Below are 7,825 nucleotides of genomic sequence, written 5' to 3'. Positions count from 1 at the left end.
GAACCCGTTGCCCTCTTCATGACTCACTGGCTTCCTGCAACTAGGGCACGGCTTGATCTCTGCCATGGTAGCTGCACTCGTCGTCGTCGTGGGAAAATTAGAACCAGAAGCCTCAGCCTCTGAAACCACAATCCCGGCACTTGGTTTGGTACGCCACCTGAAAACAAGACCACAATTCTGGCACTCAATATAGAAGAACCACTTGCCCCATTCATGCCTCAATGGCTTAGTCTGATAACTAGAACTAGAAGCTGTTGGGTGTGGGTCCAGCCCATATGGAGGGGCCCACCCGTGGTAAAATGGTTACCACATTTTCGGTTTGTTTTTTTGAGTGGCGTCAAACTAGTAACCACCGAATAGAGAAAAAACGAAGAAGAAAGAAAAAAAATATATACAAAACCGAAAAAAGAGTTTTTTTTCTGGTTCTTTGAGTTTTGTGAAGAACTCAAAACCGAACTGGTTTGGAGGTGCCTTTCAAACCCGTTCTTGATGATATTAAGTGTTATCTCATTCCAGTTCAGATTTGGTGATTCTTCTTTTTCTCTACTTTTCAGTTCAGATTTACAGCAACTTTGTGAGATTTAAACTTATGTTTGTGTTGTATCCACCTCGCATTTGGTGATGTTAATGTTGTTCTTGTGAGCCAATGATTATTTTCTTTATTTTTGTAAGCCTCTAATTGCAATTAGAGAAGACTATTGTACCCATTAATTTCTGAATTAGTGGAAGACTTTTATGGACCATAGATCTTGTGGTTTTTCCCCGATTTTAGGGTTTTCCATGTAAAAATTCTGGTGTGCTATTGTGTGGTGATTGTTATCTGTTTTTCTGTTACTTGGCTGAATTGTTTACTTGTTATTATTGTTGTAGGCAAACCCATTTTGACACAAAATTTGGGGGAAAGGTTCTTGCTGTCCTACGATTGATTTTACATTCATTTCTGCTACTATAGTGTAACTTACCCAACAGAAGCCTCAGGCACCGCTACAGGTTAAGCAAAGGCACAAATAGAGTTGACCGTGCATGGGCATAGGCACCCGATCGAACACCATACTCGTGCCTCTTGGTGGGTTGGGATAAGACGCTCCACGCTTCGGGGATATGCTTGAAGACGCCCTCAGCAGCAATAGAGCTATTCTTGTCGGGGTGAACCTTGAGAGACATCCTCTTGTATTGCCTCTTGATCGTTTCAGTGTCTACAGATGCAACATTGGCGATGTTGAGAAGCGTGTACCAATCCATGTCGTCGTTCCTTGTCCTCTTCTTTGTAGCAACTAGATGGACGTTGTAAGTAGTGAGGAACTGATCAGTGGCCTCCTTGGTGGCGTTGGCGTGCTTGATCACGCCTTCTAGGCCTTGAACCCTTCTTCCGCATTGTGTAGGGCTAAACTCGTTACGCTGCAACGAGTTGTGGCGACTTTGGCCAAGAGGAACGAAAAATGGAGGAAAGCGGGAAGAAGAAAGGGGAGGAGAGAAAGGGGAAGGGGAAGAAGAGAAATTGGGGGAGAGAGAAAAATGTGAAGTAATCTAAGGTAGAAGGGATTATTGCCGCTGCTATTCGTATATCGTAAGGTTATGAAAGATGAACAGTGTTTTCTCCGAATTATCCTTATTACGAGGATAGTATGGGGATTAAAAAATATTACAACGATGAAAACTAACGGAAAGGGGGTCTTTGTCTCATGGTCATAATACCAGGGGTCTTTGTCGCAAAAGGAGTCTTTGTCACAGACCCCATACTACAGGGGGTCTTTGTAATTTACCCTTTAAAATATGGTTTGTTAGTTTTTATTTCTTCTCCAATTTGTCTCCATTTGCAGTCATTCCATCTATCTCTCTTTCAAGTAGTGTCTTGCTTTAAGAGATAAATTCCTCAAATTTTCCCTCGACCACATGTGGAAAACTATAAGCCTACCTTTTATTCGGCTTGAAGCTAGCAATCACAATACCTTAGTACTGCATACAACAAGTTGCAGTCATGGTGACGATTTTGAGATCAAAGTGTGCTTTGGTGGCCACACGAAACGAAACTATCAACAGCTTGTTGTCTATGTCGTCTATCAATTTCATCTCTCCTGACACCTTCTACCTTTTGTTTTCTTATATTTCTGGGAAGTTGAATCTACACATGGCTCTCTTGTGGGCGAAGTCTTCTTCTTACCTGCATCGTCTCTAATCCGCGCGGTGATATCAACCAGCCAAAATGTCTGATGTTTGAACCGCCATTTTTAGCAAACAGAGACATCCCTCTTCGGGTTTTTTCTCGGAATCCCTTAAAATACATCTTCGTGGGTCGTGGCAGAAAGCTACACCTCTGTTTTCTCATCAGTTGACGATCATGCATTCCCGTCCACACCTGGGTTGATACTTGATAGTTGATACCATCACTTGACGATCACCAGCTGCCCTGATTACTGAACGCAAAACATTGGTTGACGTTGTTAACGTTCGGTCCGTTTGATGCATTTTTTTTTGGAAGATTTTCTGGTAATTTTGACAGTTAAAAGACGTATTGAGTTTTTATATGAAAATTTGAGCAGTTTGAAGCACATTTGGCAGATGCATGTCTTTCCGTGTGAGAATAAAATGCACGCATAAGACACAAAAAGCTTCATTTGGAGCTTTCCAAAATCAGTCCAAAATGGTCTTTTCGCATCTTTTCGATGTTTCATCTTTTGGTGGTTAGATCTTATGTGCACCAAATAGAAATAGACCGAAAATTAATCTTTCCAGTTTAAAAACAGCTGAAAGACCACGCGAAAATACATGCCAAACACAGCGGTTATCTTGCAATTCCAATGCAGACCATTAAGGCCCATTCTTATTGTTTATTGATAGTGTTCTTATAAAGATCACTTGTCAAGGCCCATTAGGCCTATTTTCAGTTTTTTTTTTTTTTTTCTTCCTTAAGTTACTGAGGTATTTTTATTTTGGCCCATAAAGGCCTTGCCTATATAGGCATTTTGTTGGCCCAATGTGGTCCTTATTGGCCTTTGTTGGCCCATTTCAGGCTGGTCGGTAATGGCATGTTATCATGTTGGCCCATAAATGCACCAATGAGGCCTACTGGTGGCCTGCTTTGGCCAATTTCGATTCAGCCCATGTTGGTCTGTTTTGAAAGTTTTTTTCATCAGCACATACAGGCTCTCCTTTTGAAATAAGCAGGATTGCCACATCATCATCGCAGCAGATCTGGAGCATTTTCCATGTCTTTATCACAACAGATTTGGAGCATTTGAATACATATCACGTTGTAACATATTGGTCAAGAAACCATAAAGATCTTTGATCTCGATGTGTTTGAGGGGAGATATTAGGTATTAAGATAGTGATCAAGTGGTTAAGTTGGGATGTAGTATTGGAGTTGTTCATAACTAGATTAGGGTAAGATTGACTAGTTAGTTAGAGGGGGTTGTGTGTTTATTCTTCTATAAATTCTCACGAGTTATCAGATTTAGTAATTAAATCTTTTCAATTTTTCCGATATTTATATGACCAGTCTTTTCATGGTGGATGTCAAAACCACGTCATTCAATATGTCATAAAAAGTTCGAAAATAATTTAAATTGTGAGACGTGGCCTCCTCATCCAATGTGAAAAAGACCCATTTTCTCTTTTCTTTTTTTTCTTAAAAAAAAGAGAGTTCATTGTCGTGTCTTATGCTGAACTCGACATGAGATGCATTGATCCTTTGGTTCAAGACTAGAGAAAGTATGGGCCAGTATTATGACTTTTTTTTTACTTATGTATTATAATAAATTTTGTTTGACGCCCATTTTTTATATTGTAAATTTATATTATTATTATTATTATTATTGTTGTTGTTGTTGGGTCATGGCTAAGCTAGCCCAAAGAAACATATGGCCGCCTAGTCACAGTTTGGCCACGTCGGCATAGCTTGGCCATGTCATCTTAGCCTGGCCACATCGATCTAGTTCGGCGACATCGGCATAGGTAGGCCAAGTTATGTTATTATTGTAGCCCCCCATCTTATCCTTTCATTCACGTCAGCTACACAACACATGGATGAATACAACTACTTATAAAAGGAAGATGACTCCGTTGGGGAATGGGACTCTATCCCGAATACCTCGGCGACTAACCTCATCCTGACAACCCTGAAAGCCCAATTCGACCAGGACACGGATCTTCGGCTATAAAAATGCACTCCATGCTCAAGGTAAGGGATCCCCACCTTCTGACACCCATACTACTACTTAGCTCGGACCAGCATCCCTATAGCTCGGCTTGGCCATTCATCACCTCCTATTGACTTGAGCATCAGAGTACCTACCCGGGCCTCTGACTCCTCCTTTCTTGATCACAGGTCTTGAAGCGCGGCTTTGTCCTTATAGCTCGGCCCCGCCCCACCCCCTCAGCAAGGACTATCTGGTTGCTCTCCTCAGTTCGTGCATCACCTCGGATAGAGCAGCATCAGATTGGCACCGTTTGTGGGAACACACAAAAAGCCTTCCCAAAAAGTTTTTCCGTGCAGCCACAAAACCGACCAAGATACCAAAAAACCATTCTAAACGATCAGCAGGCCGTTCCCCATCTCGGGAGAACCGACATCACAACTCCTCACATCAAGAAGCCCTGCAGCCCCCAGCCGTAGTGGACCCAGCGAAGTTTCGAGCTATGCAAGAGAAGGTCGACAAGATCTTTGAGTTCATTCAAGCGTCGGGGTCTGTCGCGCCTCCCAATCGGGTCATCCCCCTCATGCCCTGATGCACACGACAGACGATCCTCGGACTGAGGACCCCAAAGTACGTCAGTTGGATGTGAGGGGAGTGTGGTCCAAGCAAGAGAGGCAGGACACGACCTGAAGAGAGGCTCCCGCAAGCAGGATCATCACTGCCAGACACGCCAATCAGTTCGGATCCCTGCCAAAGAGAGGCTCAGCAAGAGGACACCGCCCTTTGTGGTCTCCGTTGCTGAGTCAAGCTCAGTGAAGGACCTCCCTGTGCAACCTAAAAAGGAAAAGGCCACCCACACTATGGCCCAGGACAATAGAGACACTGAGATTAGAGAGAGCTCCGACAATGTTTGGAGAAACTGGAATGCACTCAGACCCATAAGAGCATGACGCCCGCCGTGGACCAGTTGGCACGGGCTGCCGCGGATGCCACCAAGGAACCTCCCTTCGTCCAGGACATCATGGACGAGATACCCCCTGCTGGATGGTGAGCCCCCCATTTCGACAAATACGATAGGAACACCAACCCTTTCGACCATGTCACGACACTCAAAGCTTAGATGATGTTGCACGGTGGGTCAGAAGGACTGATGTGTACAACCCTTGTAGCCACCCTGCACGATCCATCTTTGGCATGGTACTCCTCTCTGTCGTCGTGCTCCATAACGTTATGGGATCAGCTGGAGACCTAGTTTCTGATGCAGTTGATTGCAAGCCATAAGCATTGGAAACTTTGGCCAGCCTCATGTAGATCTGACAAAAGAAGGCAGAGTCCCATAGAGATTACCTGGTGAGGTTCAACAAGGAAGCACTCCAGGTTAGGGACTTGAACCAATCAGTAGTAGTGAAAGCCATACAGCATGGGCTCTGCCCTTCCCCGTTCAACTTCTCCATCTCCAAGAATTTCCCTCAGACGCTAGCCGCGCTAATGAGCCACACACAGAAGTATATTAACGTTGAAGAGGCTCAGGCGCAGCTCAGAGACGAAGAGGAGAAGCCTGACAAAAAGATGAGAGATACCGACAAGCGAAAGTTCGAGAGGTCGGACAGAGATCACAAGAGACAGAATCACCAGCCAGACCATAAACCTTAGACCTCTCCACTGACCTACCGGAATTTCACGCCGCTCAACATTCCGTGTTCTGAAATTCTGATGCAAATCCACGAGCGCAACTATGTTAGTTGGCTTGAGAAGACAAAGACGCAAAGTAACAAGAGGAACCAAGACAAATACTATGAGTTCCACAAGGACCACGACCATGACATGAAAAATTGTTTCGACCTACGCAACCATATTGAAGATCTGATTAGGCGTGGTTACCTCAGTGGCTTCATAGATAGAAGTGAGAAGCCATCCCAAGAGGAGCGAAGAGTGGATGAAGATCGACAATCGCTGCCTTGAAGCCCCCCAGTTGGTGTCATCCATGTCATATCAAGAGGAGCTGCCGCCGGAGGGGAGAGCAACTCGGGTCAGAAAAGATATGCTTGGCTGTGTGAGATTGACCACCGAGGGCACAAGAAGAAGCGCAACACATCTATCACCTTCACCGGTGACAAACTCCAAGGGGTCACATCACACGATAACACCTTGGTCATGACCGAAGTTGCTAACTTCGAGTTGCGACTGATCCTAGTTGACACAAGGAGCTCTACCGACGTATTATTTGAACATGCGTTTGAAAAGCTCGGCGTCGGCAGAGAGCGGCTCACACCAGTTAACACGCCCTTGATGGGATTCTCGAGAGAGTCCCTCCTGCCCATAGGGAGGATAACTCTTCCCTTCTTGATTGGGGAGGACGATATCACTGCGACGGCCATGATAGATTTCATCGTAGTGCATTGCTCCTCCTCCTACAATGTAATCCTCGGCAGGCTAACTCTCAATGCTCTACAAGCCACAATCTCGAGATACCACCTTGCCATGAAATTTCCAACTAAGTATGACATAGGGGTGGTATGCGGAGACCAGAGAGTAGCGTGGCATTGCTATCAACTTTCCTGCTAAGGGCCACGTCCAACCGCTAAGACACTGATGGCAGAGGCCTATGACCTACGCGACGAGGTAAGGGCACAATGCGACCAACCTGTGGAAGATCTCATCTAGGTCCCCTCTCTAAAGAAGATCCCAAGACGATAGTCCAAGTCGGCTCCCTAATAGACGACTACCTCCGAGAAGAACTTGTGCAACTACTGAGGGACAACGCCAATGTATTCGCTTGGTTGGCAGCAGACATGCCCGGGATCGACCCCGAAGTGATCACACATTGGCTGAACGTCGACCCCTGTTACTGACCTGTGAGGCAGAAAAAGAGGAACTTCGCCATAGAGCGATGGCAAGCAATCACCAATGAAGTACAAAAACTGCTTGATGCCGACTTCATTCAAGAAGTCAAGTACCCTGATTGGCTGGCCAATGTGGTAATGGTGAAAAAAGCCAATGGAAAGTGGAGAATCTGCATCGACTTTAGTGACTTAAATAAGGCCTGCCCCAAAGACAGTTTTCCCTACCAAGGATCGACCAACTCGTCAACGCAACGGTGGGACATGAGCTGCTGAGCTTCATGGATGCAATCTCAGGATACAACCAAATCTGGATGCACCTGGATGACCAGGAGTGGACAACTTTTGTCACCGACTGCGACCTATACTGCTACAAAGTAATGCCCTTCAACCTTAAAAATGCCAGCGCCACTTATCAGCGGCTGGTGAATGAGGTGTTCAAAGAACAACTTGGCATCAGTGGCTGGTGAATGAGGTGTTCAAATAACAACTTGGCCGGAATGTAGGGGCATATTTAGACGATATGCTCGTGAAGAGCAAGAAGGTTGAGCATCATCTGGCCGACCTTCACGAAGTCTTCAACACCCTCAGAAAGTACAAGATGAAGCTAAACCTAACAAAGTACGCTTTCAGGGTCGGCTCTAGCAAGTTCCTATGGTTCATGGTAACCCAGAGAAGGACCGAAGCAAACCCGGATAAGATAAAAGCCATCCTTGACATGCCATTCCCCTGGACGCATAAAGAAGTGCAACGGCTCACCGGAAGAATAGCCGCCCTTAGCAGATTCATGTCCAATCCGCAAACCGGTACCTCCCTTTCTTTAAAGCCCTTAAGCTACCAAAAGATTTC

This window comes from Nelumbo lutea, chromosome 1 (assembly GCF_056320005.1).
Source record: "Nelumbo lutea isolate HS-2025 chromosome 1, American lotus-T2T, whole genome shotgun sequence".
Taxonomy (NCBI): Eukaryota; Viridiplantae; Streptophyta; class Magnoliopsida; order Proteales; family Nelumbonaceae; genus Nelumbo; species Nelumbo lutea.
This window is presented reverse-complemented; position numbering follows the sequence as displayed.